The 13,501-nt window shown below is 45.7% G+C and overlaps 1 protein-coding gene across 10 annotated transcripts in view; it reads right to left on the reverse strand.

Moving 5' to 3' along the window:
* Nucleotides 1–13,501, reverse strand: part of Atxn7l1 (ataxin 7 like 1) — a 235,748-nt gene that overhangs the window by 123,264 nt on the left and 98,983 nt on the right. The window contains exon 1 of one of the 10 annotated variants that reach the window (XM_058585516.1): nucleotides 7,588–7,724. The exons of the other annotated variants lie outside the window; for them this stretch is intronic. The gene's annotated coding sequence lies outside the window, so the exon portion shown is untranslated. Of the gene's footprint in view, nucleotides 1–7,587; nucleotides 7,725–13,501 lie in introns of those variants that run through there. 10 annotated transcript variants of the gene reach the window in all.

Consider the following 13,501-nt stretch of genomic DNA (forward strand, 5'->3'; position numbering starts at 1 on the left):
GATCACCCTCATGCCATCAAGCGCATGGCGAACTGAAGACTCGGACGTTTTCACTATTAAGCTTCTAAATAAAGCATCTCTTCCTCCTAGGCACAAACTAATTAAGTGATTACACACAGCAAAGTGGTCAGCGAACACTTAACCACTGTGATATGAGCAACAGAGTTAGCGGGAGCTGCAGGCTTGCAGGTGGCTGAGCTGCCACTGCTGAGTCCTTAAAGATGGCTGGAAGAGAAGCCAGTGCGGGGCCATCGTAGGTAAAGCAAGCTGGGGGCTGGGAAGAGCTCTGGTTCCAGTTACAGGGCAGCGACTAACTAGCCGTGGGCCTTGGGCAAGTCACATACTTTTCTAAGCCCCAGTCAGTCCTAGCTCCTGCCCAGGGCCGTTGAGAACATAACAAAGAGAACAGGTGTGAAATGGTATGAGGGGAAGAGAGTCTAAAAGCTCTGGCCTCTATGGCAAAGACGAGTTCTACTGTTACAAACAACACTGGTGTAAGTCAAGCTCGAGACATGACCGGTTATTAGGCCCTCTGTTTTCTTTTCCCTATCTATGCTGTGGTCATTTCTTTTTTGGTGCTGGGGATTAAATTCAGGGGCACTTAACCACTGAGCCACATCCCCAGCCCTCTTTTGTATTTTATTTAGAGACAGGGTCTCACTGAGTTGCTTAGGGCCTCACTAAGTTGCTGCAGCTGGCTTTGAACTCTTGATCCTCCTGCCTCAGCCCCACAGCCACTGATATTACAGGCATGTGCCACCACGCCTGGCTTGCTGTGGTCATTTCTAATGAGGTCTGCTGAAGTGCGAGATTGACAGGATTGATTAAAACAAGGTCTCTGGGATTAACTTGGGCTTTCTGTTGTCTATGCTTGTCCTCCCCCCGCCCTCCCCTTACAGCTGACAGCTGAAGTGCAGCAGAGCCACCCATTCTACACTCTGAGTTTGCACAGAAAGAATCCTTCTAAGAAACCACAACAGCAAGCGTCTTTCACAGCATCTCTGTGGAGTAAATCGGGACAGGCTCAGGCAGGGCCACGTTATGCTCATTGGATGTGCTTAGTATTGATGGCAGCTTACTCTCCTGAAATAGATTTGAGGCTTTCTGAGAACAAGGGCTGAATCCGGGTCTCCCTTTATTTGCATTTTCACCAGGACAGTAGAGTAAAAAGGACACTGGACTTAGTGATCCAAGCTGTAGGTCCTAGTTTCAGCCCTGCCCTTCAAAAGGCAGCCTCAACTGCCTCCTCCACACTCCATGGGATTATTGTGTGGTGCAAATTAGACAATGTGTGGGAAAATACTCGAGGGCTCCCAAAGTGCGGTGCCTGTAGAAAAAATGTGTAAGAGCTGCTACTTCTCAAGAACAACACGTTAACTGATTTTCTTGTAGAGGACAGGGAGGCAGAAAACAGAAGTGGTCCACTCTAGAAAACCAATGGGGAAACACTCAGGGATGGAGGCAGGGGGAAGATGAAGTGCCTAGGAGCCTTCGGAGTGAGAGGAGATGCTTCCTCAATGCCCACCTTGGGAGATCTCTACACTCTCTCTTTTGCTTCAGAAGAGAAGAGTCCTTTATTTGTGGGCTTATTCTTCCCCCCAGGGTTTATTGAGCACCTACTCTATACGGAGGGCTATTCCAGGAATTGAGAATTGAATGATGAGAAAACCAGAGGAGGTCCCTGTTTATTCCCAAACAAGTTTGGGCTTAGGCGTATGCATTGAGAGTTGGATAATAGTCCAACAAAACAAAAGCATCGGGAATGAATAAAAGAAGTAAACACCACCCTGGTCAAGGGACAGCACTGTGCCAACCTGCCCCACCCGCAGGCCCCTATGTGAGTCTGGCCCATGTGCAACCCCTCCCTTCCCTGAAAGGATCCAGACTCCCAGGTTTTCAGTCTTCACTTCTGTGTTTATTCACGACACCAGGTGTATATCCTGAGATACAAGTTTTAAGTCCATTCTTCCTTCCTTCCTTATTGGGGATTGAACTCAGGTCTCACATATGCTAGGCAAGCACTCTACCACTGAACTACATTTCCAACCCTTTTTGAGACAAGGTCTTGCTAAATTGTACAGGCTGGTCTTGAACTTGAAACCTTTCTGCCTCAACTTCCTGAGTAGCAGAGATTACAGGTGTGTGCATGTAGTCTTCCTGTTTTCTAGTCTTTTAAGCATATTTTAAGCAATGAGTCCCCCTCCCCCCATCTATTTCTTTTCCTTTCAAGTTATCTGTTGAGGGCTGTGTAGCCTGCAGATTCCCACAGTCTGGATTTTGCTCTTGGTGCATGCCAATAAGTCCTCAAATACCCATTTTCAATGCAAATAACACTTATTTAAAATCACCGTTTGCCAGCCATGCTCTTCAGGAGGGCACAACCCATTACCATCATTTTCTCATCAGTGTGTGGGCAAAGGGGGCCCTCACAACAGAGATGACAAGGCAGAAAGAGCGGTCAGGGAATTCTCCGTGGAACTAGTGATTTGTGACAATATCTATGTATATATGTTTGCAATTGGAAGTGACCAGGGAATGCTTCTCCTTAATGTCTTCCAATATGGTTTGCTTTAGTAGAAAGCACGTTTGGATTGGGGTTTGGCATGATGTTATGCTCCAGGGTCCAGGGTTGTATATATTAGGTTTTATCAAAGAAAATTACATAATAGGAGGCTGGATGGAGCGAAAACCTAAGGAATCTGAACCGCTAACCAGACTCACCCAACGTAATAAATATAAATTATAGACAAAGGAAGATTGAATCAGGCCATTTACTTATGGTTTGGAGCAAGAAAAGGAAGCTTTAACATTTTTTCTTTCTCCAGTCTTGGCAGGCAGGCTCATGAACACAATTATTAGCATTTTCAAAAGGCCTTATCAAATATTGAGTTAATAAAGAGGCAATCCACTTAAGAGTGGCCTCCAAACACTCCCCATAAGTCCAGGGTCCTAAATTTTATGCTTCAGAGCCATCACATTCACACAATGGACAAAAGAAATGACTTGTATCATATTAGGAGATGGGAACTTTTAAATACATTAAATGTGTGCGGGGTCTATTTTAATTTTCAGAGGGGGAAAGAAAGCTCCAAAACAGAGGAATACGATAGAAAAAAAAAGAGAGACTCAATATGGGGTAAAAATGGGAGCTCATAACCCACTTGAATCAAATTGTGAAATATGATATATCAAGAACTATGTAATGTTTTGAACAGCCAACAATAAAAAATTAAAATAAATAAATAAATAAATAAATAAAGTTGCCGTAAAAAAAAAAAAAAGACTTTTAAAATTCAATAGGCTACTGACATCTTCAAAATGAAAACATCAGAGGGGAATAAAGGAAATTAGGTGGATGGAGCTGGGGCTCAGCGGTAGAGTGCTTGCCTTGCATGTGTGAGGCACTGGGTTTGATACTCAGCACCTCATAGAAATAAATAAATAAAATAAAGATGTATTTAAAAAAAAAACGAAATTAGGCGGAGAGCATAAATGACCACCTGCTGGTTCTGTATTCTTATTTCTTTCCTTGGCTCTCCCAGGGATTGTATTTGTGAGAGAAATCAGATTTGTGAGGCCTATTTCCTGTTCATATTGGAGAAAAGGTAAAGGCAGGAAGGGGCTGGAGGGAAAGCATAATTGAGAGGACTTAATGCAGATTCGGCAGGCAGACTATTTCTCTCCTGGGCTGCAGGAGAAAATTTTAAAATTTGCTTGCAAGATTGGGTTCCTGCTCTTACAACATCGATGGTAAGAGATTTCCAACCCTGAATTTTACAACGCTCTAGGGCATATCCGATTACTATAATGTGTGCATTTAAAATTCTCGAAGTCAAATTAATTTAAATTCCATTTCACCAAAATCACAAATATAATTCAAAAGCTTTTTTTTTTCCTTAGTTATCATTCCTAAACTACCTTTCTGAAAGATTCGATAATGTTTCTTGGAATTCCCCTTACCGGACACTGTCACTCTGCTGTCTGAGCACTGTCTCCCAGCTGGCTCAGGGGCCTCCTCCAGCCCCCACCTCTGGATCACAGGGTTCCCAGAGTCCTTTGCTCCTCTCTACCCCGGCCCCCCAGCCCCACCTCAAGTCCCTCCTAGACTTCTCTCTTCTGGAGATTTCTGATCCCTGCTTCCAAGCTATTAGAGGAATGGAGTTTCTGGAGGGCAGGCTGGGTTGGGTCCCTGCAGTGATGCTTGGAGGGAAACCAGAACCCAGATAGCAGGATGAATCTATTATGGCTTCTGCACCTCTCTCAGCTCTCTTCCCATGCTGGGCCAGGCTGGGTCTAAGCATGTTTCATGCATTATGCTGTTTAATCCTTATACCACTTTTGAAAAAAGCGTGCTCATACTCATTTTCCACACATGAGAAGATTTAAGCTCAGGCAGGGAGGGAGCTAGCCAAAGTAGCCGAGCTGGGAACCAGCTGCAAGCCTGGTGCTGAATGATCACGCTCTTTCCGCTGAAGCAGATTTTGTCCTTGTATTTCTGGACCACAGAAGGACTCCAGAGCTTTGTGGTTTGTCCTTTGGTGGACCAGTGGGAGGACAGATCAGCGGTCCCATTTCCAGCTGCCCCTAGCCATGTCAGAGAGGAACCTGCCCTACCTGGGCCCAGCTGCTGACCACCAGCTTCCTCTGTGGGTCTCATTCCTATGAGGGATGTGTGGGTCTTTATTTTGTACATCCCTACACTTCCCAGCTTGGAAAGTGCCAGTTCTTCCTGGGATTGTGCCATTCGTAGATGGATCAGGGCCTCAAGGTTCTTCCTTGGCAAAATCTGCATACATCAGTTCAAAGGAAACCTCTGTACTGATGAGACTAAACATCAGTGCTGTCAAAGACAGGCCTTGGTCTGGGACGGAGACATATATGATTCTGTATTTGCATCAGCAACGTCTTCTTGAGCCATCCTTGATGAAGGGGAGCCACGGAGCCCCAGGCTTCAAGCCCTCTCTTCAACTCATCGAAAAGTCCTCTTGAACACTGTCTCCTTTCCCATGGCTATGGCTTGGAGATGGTTTGGGTGTGTCCCCCAAAGATCATGTGCTGCAAGCTTGGTCCCCAGTGTGCAAGTGGAACCTTTCAGAGGTGGAGCCTGGTGCAAGGTCATTATGTCATGAAGTCACTTCTCTCAGGAGGGATTAATGCTGGTCTCAAGGAGGGAGTTAGTTCTTGTGAGAGCAGGTTGTTGTAGAATAAGACCACCCCTGTGCTTGGCCCCTTCTGCATGTGGCTGTTTTTCTTTCTGCTCCTCCAGTAAGTTGTGATACACTTAGGAAACCCTAGCCAGAGGCCTAACAGATGGGGCTATTCAATCTTGGACTTTCAGCAGCCTCTAAAACTATGAGCTAAATGAATCTCTTTTCTTTACAAGGTATCCAGCCTCAGGTTATTTTGTTACAGCAACAGAAAAAGAACTAAGATACCCGTAAATCCATATTCTACACCATCAACTACTATGTGGAAATAAAATATTCAGTGGCCATTTTTCCCCCTATTATCTGTTCTTACCTTTTATCCTACTGAGTATTTAATTTTATTAGCCACATTTGGAGTTCAGGGGTGAAGATAAGTATTCAAATAGCCAAGAGGTTTTATTTATTCATGATGTCTTTCTTACTCAAAGAGTCATCAGGAGATGGTAAGTGTGGGGCTTGTGTGCAGTCACTGACTCCCAGGGCCCATACACTGGCTGGCTAGGTCAGGTCCTAGAAGGGAGAGGAGACCTGAGTTCCTAGACGCTCAGTGTGTGTGTGTGTGTGTGTGTGTGTGTATGTGTGTGTGTGTGCGCACACATGCAGGTATGTGACTTACCCCAGGTGTGTGTAGGTGGTGGTAGGAAGTGGGGTGTGACCAGAGAGAAAGAACAATGCTCATAGAAACGTGACAGCTCCCAGAAGGGTCTTACACAAGTCCCTGTGCACACACAGCCCTGTTGCTACCGGAACACAGGGAGTTAAAGATGAAACCACCCTCGAAACTGAAACCAATTATCCATGGCAATTTATTAAATAACGAAGGTTTCTAGGCCTTATTAAAATAAATGTTCAGTGTGTTTTCTTATGCTCAGAGGTTCATTTCTTCACTTGTCAGCACCTGCTGGCAGCAGCTGGAGTCCTCTCACCAATTTTGCCGTATGTGCAAATCAATTTGATTTCCCCCAAAAAGATAAAAATCAGTAAAGTGATTAAGTTACAATTAAGGCATGTCATTGAAAGCACAGACAACATGAAAAGACTGAGAAGGAATTGCCCTGAAGTCACCAGTGACTTCCTTCTGGCCCTGTTGAGTGAGTGTCCCCTCGGTCTCCCTGCCCCCTCTATGTATGTGACTCTGGGGGCGGATCAACAAGCCTCCACCCTCTTCCTGAAATTCTCTCCTCTGTTGGCATCCGTCATGCTATCCCCAGGCTGGGTACTCCTCCTCTCACTGTTCTGGCTCTCTAACTGTTAAGATGTCCATCCATCCATCCATCCATCTACCCATCCATCCATCCATCCATCCATGCATGTTCAATAACTCAATGTACTAGGTATGGGGAAAAACAACAAGGTATATTGGTGCCTAGTTTTACACTTTAAGAAATGCTTTTATATATATGATTTCATTAAGTTCTTGTTATAACCACATGAAATGGCTGTAAATATCCCCATTTTATAGATGAGGAAACAGACTCTAAGAGGATCTGTGATTTATTCAAATAGTACAGCCAGTGGGTGGCAAGGTCTGGACATGAACTCAGGTTTTCATTCTCTTAAGAATTCATAATGGTACCTCCCTACATACTGGTCAAGTATGATTTTTCTACCAGTGTCTATGTTCCCAATTACCATGATCCAATCAACCCATATTTATTGAGGTTGTGCTGTGCTCTGAGGGATGCTCTGAATCCCTACTCTCATAGAACTTGTGGCATCGTTGGGGAGACAGACATTAAACACATATTCATACAATCAATATTTGTTTTCAACACATGAGGGAGAGTTAATCTAGTTATGAAAATTAGGAAGTTTTCCAGGAGGAAGTAATCATTAAGATGCATTCTGGAGGATGAATCAGAGATAGCTTTGGAAAGAGAGGATGAAAGAAAAAAAAATCACATATAGAAAGGGCAAAGCATGTGCAAAGGCCCTGTGACGAGAAGACCCAATGTGCTGAAATTTTGAAGGCCATCTTAACTGGCATATAGAGAGTGAAAGGGAGCCTGGCACAGGATGTGGTCCAGACCATACATGACCTTGAAGCCATGAGAATGATTTTTTTTTTTTTTTTTTACTTTTAGCTTAAGAGCAATGGGAAGCCACAAGTCAAGAGAATGACATGGTTAACTTGGACTCTGATTCTGACTTTGGTGTGCAGAATGGATTGTAGAGGAGCAAGAGTGGAAGCAGAGGAAACAGCTGGAAGGCTTTTGCAGTTGTCCAGGTGAGAAGTGATGGCAGCTTGGACCAGGTGGTGGTGGTGGAAATGGAGAGAAGAACCCCACAGGTGCCCCCTGCTCTGCAAGCCCATTTCCTCACTAGACCCTGTCACCAGAGTGTGCTCACGAATTTGCAGTACATGGAAGCTTGTCCATACTTCAGGGGTCTGCTGGAGTCTCCTCTTCCAGGAAGCCTTCTCCAGGCAAGGCCAGTCTCCGTGGTCTTTCAGAGGTTGTGCATATCTTCTGCACTGCCCATTCTCCCACCTGATGCTTCTCTAGGGCTTGGCTGCTCTGCGTCCTCTCCGGGAGATGCTTGCATTTCTCTTGTTGTCTTGCTTTCTCCCTTGGGAAAGTAAATGCTTTGTTGGCATTTGCTGAATTGTATCAACAGGGCTCCTTTTGGAAATTACATTTGTAAATGATTACTCATGCCAATTGCCTTCTCCCCCCTTAAATTAAACACTGCTTGCTTAAATCTGTCTTCACGATCTTGTTCTATCAAAAAATGTATGTCCCAGTTTTTTCCATTATTTCCTCTACACTCTTCCATATTTCTTTTAGCAGAAAGCCGTTGGGGGGGGGATGGAGTGGAGTGGGGGTGGGGCGGGGGCAGGAGTATAATTAAACAGGGGCTGTCTGACCAGAATTCCTACACCTTTTAATGGGGCATTTGATTAATCCTTTCCACAGGCACCATTATTCATGCCTTGATGGAATCTCATTTTATAGCTCCAATTTATCCACATCACATTGTATTCTAATACTTGTCATCCAAGTTATTAGCTATCTCCTTCTCGGTGTAAAATCATCAGCAAGTTTGATTAGTTTATTCCCTGGGGATGATAGGGGAGATAAGAGCAGACACAGTACAATAGGGCCATCAAAGAAGACTACACATGGGCACCACCCACGGGGCCACACTGAACGCCTGCTCTCTCTGTGGGACCCCAAGCCTTTGCTACACAGAGCCAACCGCTGTTCCTGGTGGGGCTGAGGTGTCATCCTGAGTGACACAATTTTAATAAAACACAGTGGGGCCACCCTCCTGCTTCCCCACCCGCCGCCTCCCCACCCACTCCCTAAGGGCACATCCCAGAAGTTCCTCTTATTCCAGGACGTCACTTCCACCTTCAATCCCTGTTTTTGTCCCACTACTGGGGAACTGGCAGGCAAGATTATCTAGAAGGACGTGCGCGGTGCTGTTTACTGTGCGTTCTCCAGCACAGCCTGGGCTCTAAGCAGTAGCCCCTTCTTCCACCTCTCAGCAGCCAGATCTGTGCCTCCGACCCAGGTGGCTACCCCACCCCCACCCCCAGACTGCAGGAAGGAAGAGGTCTGCAAGACTCTTACAGGATGGAGGGCTCAAAGTTTCCCGTGCCCTTTCCTCTACCCAAAAACGCATCCCTGGCCCAAGCAGGCCAAAGCCCTGTGGTCCCAAGAGCCACAGCCCCTTTCCTCTGGACACCAGAGACTCTGTCAATTATTCTCGTAATCTTTTGGGGCCTGGCAAGATGGGGATGAAAAAGGCTCACCCTTTCTTGTAAAGAGGTGGAGCCTAAGAGACTTAGAGATTCATTCCTAATGAACAGAAGAAAGCAGAAATGACACTGTGACATTTCTGGGACCAGGTCAAGAAGGGCAAGTTGACTTCTTTCCTCCCCCACTGCCTGGGGTTGTTGCAGAGGGAGGCCAACCGCTGTGTTATGAGCAGCCCTGTGGAGAGGCCGAAGGCCCTGAGAGCAAGGAACCAAGGCCTCCAGCCTCCAGCCACAGGAGTGGGTCATCTTGGAAGTGGGTCCTCCAACTATGCTCAGGTGACAGTTTAGCAGCAACCACACGAGACTCAGAGCCAGAAGCACCCAGCTACACCACTCACAGACCTCTGGCCACAGAAACTGTGCAAGGCCGTACATATAAATGTTGGCATCGTTTGTTATGCAGAAACAGGTTACCAATATACTCTTCCTACCTAAGGGGAGGGCCCCCTTCTCCCCTCCAATTCCCTTCTTAGGTTCCATTTCATCTCTTTTTAGGGAGCCTGGATCTTTGTAGTACCCTCTACTGACCGTCCTTGGCTTCTACTGTGTGTCCTCTTGTCCTCTTAAGGACTCCCCTGATAAGAGGGGGGGCGGGAAGGAGGAGCTCCCTGAGGTGTGGGTTTGGAATTCCAGCTCCTTGTCTGCCATCCAGAGTGACAGCTGGCATTGGGAGAATGACTTTTGCAGAGGGCAGCCTTTTCAGGCCATGAAACTCCCTCTTGTTTCTGAATCCTGGGGCCTAATGACATCAGTCAGGCCCACAGCCAGATGAAAGGACTTTGCAAACACCGTGTTCCCTTTTGTCGTCCAGGCTCATCTCCTGTGCCCTTTTTGCTCATCTGCAGTTTCTGAAAAAGGTCATGTCTTGTTTCAATGTCGCAGTTAAGTGCGTCTGACACCAGTTGGGGATTCCAGCATCGAATGGGAAAGCAACTGGCTTAGGTGTCGCAAAAACCTACCCCTACACTCCACCCTAGAGCTGTGTCCTGCCAGTGCGGTTGGTCACCATCGTGAGGGAGGTGGTGATTGATCCTCACATCTCTCAGAATCATTAAGAAAAAAAAATCAGGCTGATTTCCCATTTGGTTAAACCCTAGTAATTTTTACAAAATCCACTTGAATTCTTTGGGGCAAGATCAAATAGTCAGAGATATCAAGCTCTTGAAAGACTTGAAAAGGTAAAACAGCTGTGGTCCCAGGCCAGCCTATCAGTGTGTGCCTTCTTGGCTTTGGATGCCCAGTTAATCCAAGCCTGGAAATAAAAAACTCAGGGTGTTCCCCTCCCCCACCATCTGTGCTTTAACCACCCTCCAGGGGATTCTGATGCATGGCTGCAGGTTGAGTAGCACTGACTTCAAGGATCAAACGTGTAAATTATTCACTCCCTCACTCACTCATTCCTACGACACTGATTGAGTGCCTACTATTTGCCAGGCACTGAGCTCCGGGTCAATGATAAGAAATGCCTTCCTTGAGGGAGTCACTGTCCTTCCTTCCCTTGCTTTATGACAAAGCTTGGTAAGACCACAGGAATCCGAGGATGCAAATACAAGGAGCCAGAATTGATTATTCTCTGTATGTAACTCTTCTTCAATGGATAGGAAAGACACCAAAACTATCCCCCAAACCCCAAGATCATACTCTAAAAATAACTTTTCTAAAATAAGTAAATACATGGGTTTAATTTACCGTGTACAACTGGTTCAGGCTTTTAAGCTAAAATAAAATAAAGTTTAAAAAAAACAAAACCACAAACAAACAAACCAACAACAACAACGAAAAGATGATGTGATTCCACCATGAATGAAATGCAGGGTTCACTTAGGTCTGTGTCTGTCTTTTAATAAACTAACTATTCTGTTGTCTCCCCACCTTGAAGGAAGTAGGAGTCTCTCTTTTTCTCCAAGTCTGCATAAGTCCATATGTATGGTGCATTAGGTCTGTGTCTGTCTTTTAATAAACTAACTATTCTGTTGTCTCCTCACCTTGAAGGAAGTAGGAGTCTCTCTTTTTCTCCAAGTCTGCATAAGTCCATATGTATGGTGCATTAGGTCTGTGTCTGTCTTTTAATAAACTAACTATTCTGTTGTCTCCCCACCTTGAAGGAAGTAGGAGTCTCTCTTTTTCTCCAAGTCTGCATAAGTCCATATGTATGGTGCACTTCCTAGGGATGAGCTCTGGGAGACCTCTGGGTTCATCCATTCATCATCCTTCCCTGATTGTATGAGGCAAATATAGAAAATACCCAGTCTGTCTATGAAGAGTAGAGGCTGGAAGATGGAGCTCTTAACCCCAGTAAATTGTCCTCCTGCCCTGTACTTTCAGCTCCATTTGATCCTTCAGCTGCTCACCCAAAGTACTGATTAATTGGGAAAACATTAAAAGAAATACCACCCTCTTCTAAAAGGTTTCTACTATGTCAACTTTGGCTGATTCTTAATTTTTGGAATTTGCTTCTCAATTTCAAAGTTCATGCTAGATTTCTCCTTCAGTGCCAAAGTTAATGAAGAGCTGGCTATAGATGTCCTATGGCCACTGGCTTTAGTGTCCTGTATAAGAATCTAGCCTATGCTCAATGGATCCTGCTATGAGATACTACATACACACTATCTCCTTTCTCAGGGTGGTTTAGTGATGCTCAATACTATCAGGGAAGCCAATTTCTCTGTGGTTAGGATGAACTTGAGTTGATCCACCAACCCTGGGCCCTTGTGGCTATGGATGCCCAGTTAATCCAGCAGCTGTGAGGGTGAAGGATGTCACCACAAAAGAAATCAAAGATGTGTGGCTGCACCAGCCACATGCTCAGCCCCTGGGCGTGGGCACGCGGTCTGCCCTGGATAGCTGGGCTCATCCAAAACACATTTAGAGGAGAGTCTTGGGTCTCATGTGTTTTGGTAACTAGATCAGGAAGCCTTCTCTGCCTCCTTGGGAATAACCTGGTGCTTTTACTAAGACTTTTACCCTGACTTCTAAAGTCCATGTGGACTATATAGAAAACCTTGTGGATATTTTTCTAGCCACGTATAGAGCTTGTAACTTGAGGGGAACGGAAACACATCCGCCTTTCCCATTGACTTTCTGTAATCAAGTCTTTTTAGAACAAAAAGTCCAACCCCTTGCTATTTTTAATTCAGGGATGCTTGTTGGCTTTTGCTGAGACATTGATTTGATTAGTAGCATTCTGTGGAACTACAGACATGAGATGTTGAGCTCACAAATGTATGATTCATTTCAGGATTCTGAAATGAGAATCGTACCTATCAATGGCACACTGGAGGCTGGGAGATTCTGAGAAAGCATTTCCTGCATATAAATGGGACAAGTGATGAAAAAAATTTGCTTATGGTTATGCTTCTGAAGCCAGGGACCACCCCACTGTGCTCTCCACCCCAGAGAAGTGACGGCTCTATGGGAAACTGCTGGGATTAGACAATCCTGCATTTGGACACCCATATGCTGCCTCATTTATCTACCTGTGACAGGGACAGTATTGGAAGAGAATCAAAAGATGACAAATTGCTTCTGGTTCTAAAGGAGCTGTTCAGGCTGGGTGCGTGCCCAGAGGGAACCAGGTTTTGTGCCAGGAACCATTGCTTCCTCCCATTCTAAGGCCACATTTTGGCAAACACTGACCAGCAGATGACTGTTGTCTCCTTTCACCAGTGGATTGCCAGACACTTGCTCTGAAAAGGCCGAAATGCAGTCTTTCTGACAGTGACATGTGCAGCAGAGGGCAGACCTGCCCGCACACTGCGGTGAGGGCGGATGGTGGGCATGAAGCGAGAGTTCTAGATGATAGAGATTTTCTTCCCTCTGGTTGAAGCAGATGAATAACAGGGAACGATTTTTCAGGATTCCAGAGTAGACAGAGATACAGAATCCTAGACTCTGGGAAAGACTGACTCATATGAGACAAGTAGATACAAATGTCTAGGATGCTGATTCCTGGAATCTGCTTTCGGGGACACAGATCCCCTCATCCCCAAGCTTTGGTAGGGAGGAGGCATATCAGGAGTTTCTGAATGGACCACCTAAGCAGTATAGCCCTGCACACCTCCTCTGTTTACCAGCTGGGGGTGGGGAGGTCAGCCGAGGCTGCTTATCATTTTGGCTACAGCCCTTGCTCCTTCCTTCCAATGGATGCTTGTCTTTGGGAATGACCAAATAATTCATGGTCAACCTCCTCAGTGCTCTGGAGAGGAGCTTTTCTCAATCAATCCAGTCTGTGATTGTACCCTGCCATGTGCTGGAATCCACAAGGCATAGGTATCTCCCTGTGCTGCTCCTGGACACCATGGCTCTTCCAGATGCTGCGGTCCCATTGACTTATTCTATCCTTGTGACAACCTCTACCAGACAGGTATTATTATCTCTATTTTTTTAGGTGAGGAAACCAAGGCACAGAGGCATGAAGGGCTGGCTGAAGATCACATAGGCAGTGTCAGAGCCAAAGTCAAGGCCAGGCAGGGTGGCTCCAGGGTAGGGCTCTTTCCTAACCACAAGGCTGCCTGGCAAACACAAGGACATT

Source organism: Marmota monax, unplaced genomic scaffold, assembly GCF_021218885.2.
Source record: "Marmota monax isolate L192 unplaced genomic scaffold, Marmota_monax_Labrador192_F-V1.1 WCK01_AAM20220418_F8-fsc00065, whole genome shotgun sequence".
NCBI classification, from domain to species: Eukaryota; Metazoa; Chordata; class Mammalia; order Rodentia; family Sciuridae; genus Marmota; species Marmota monax.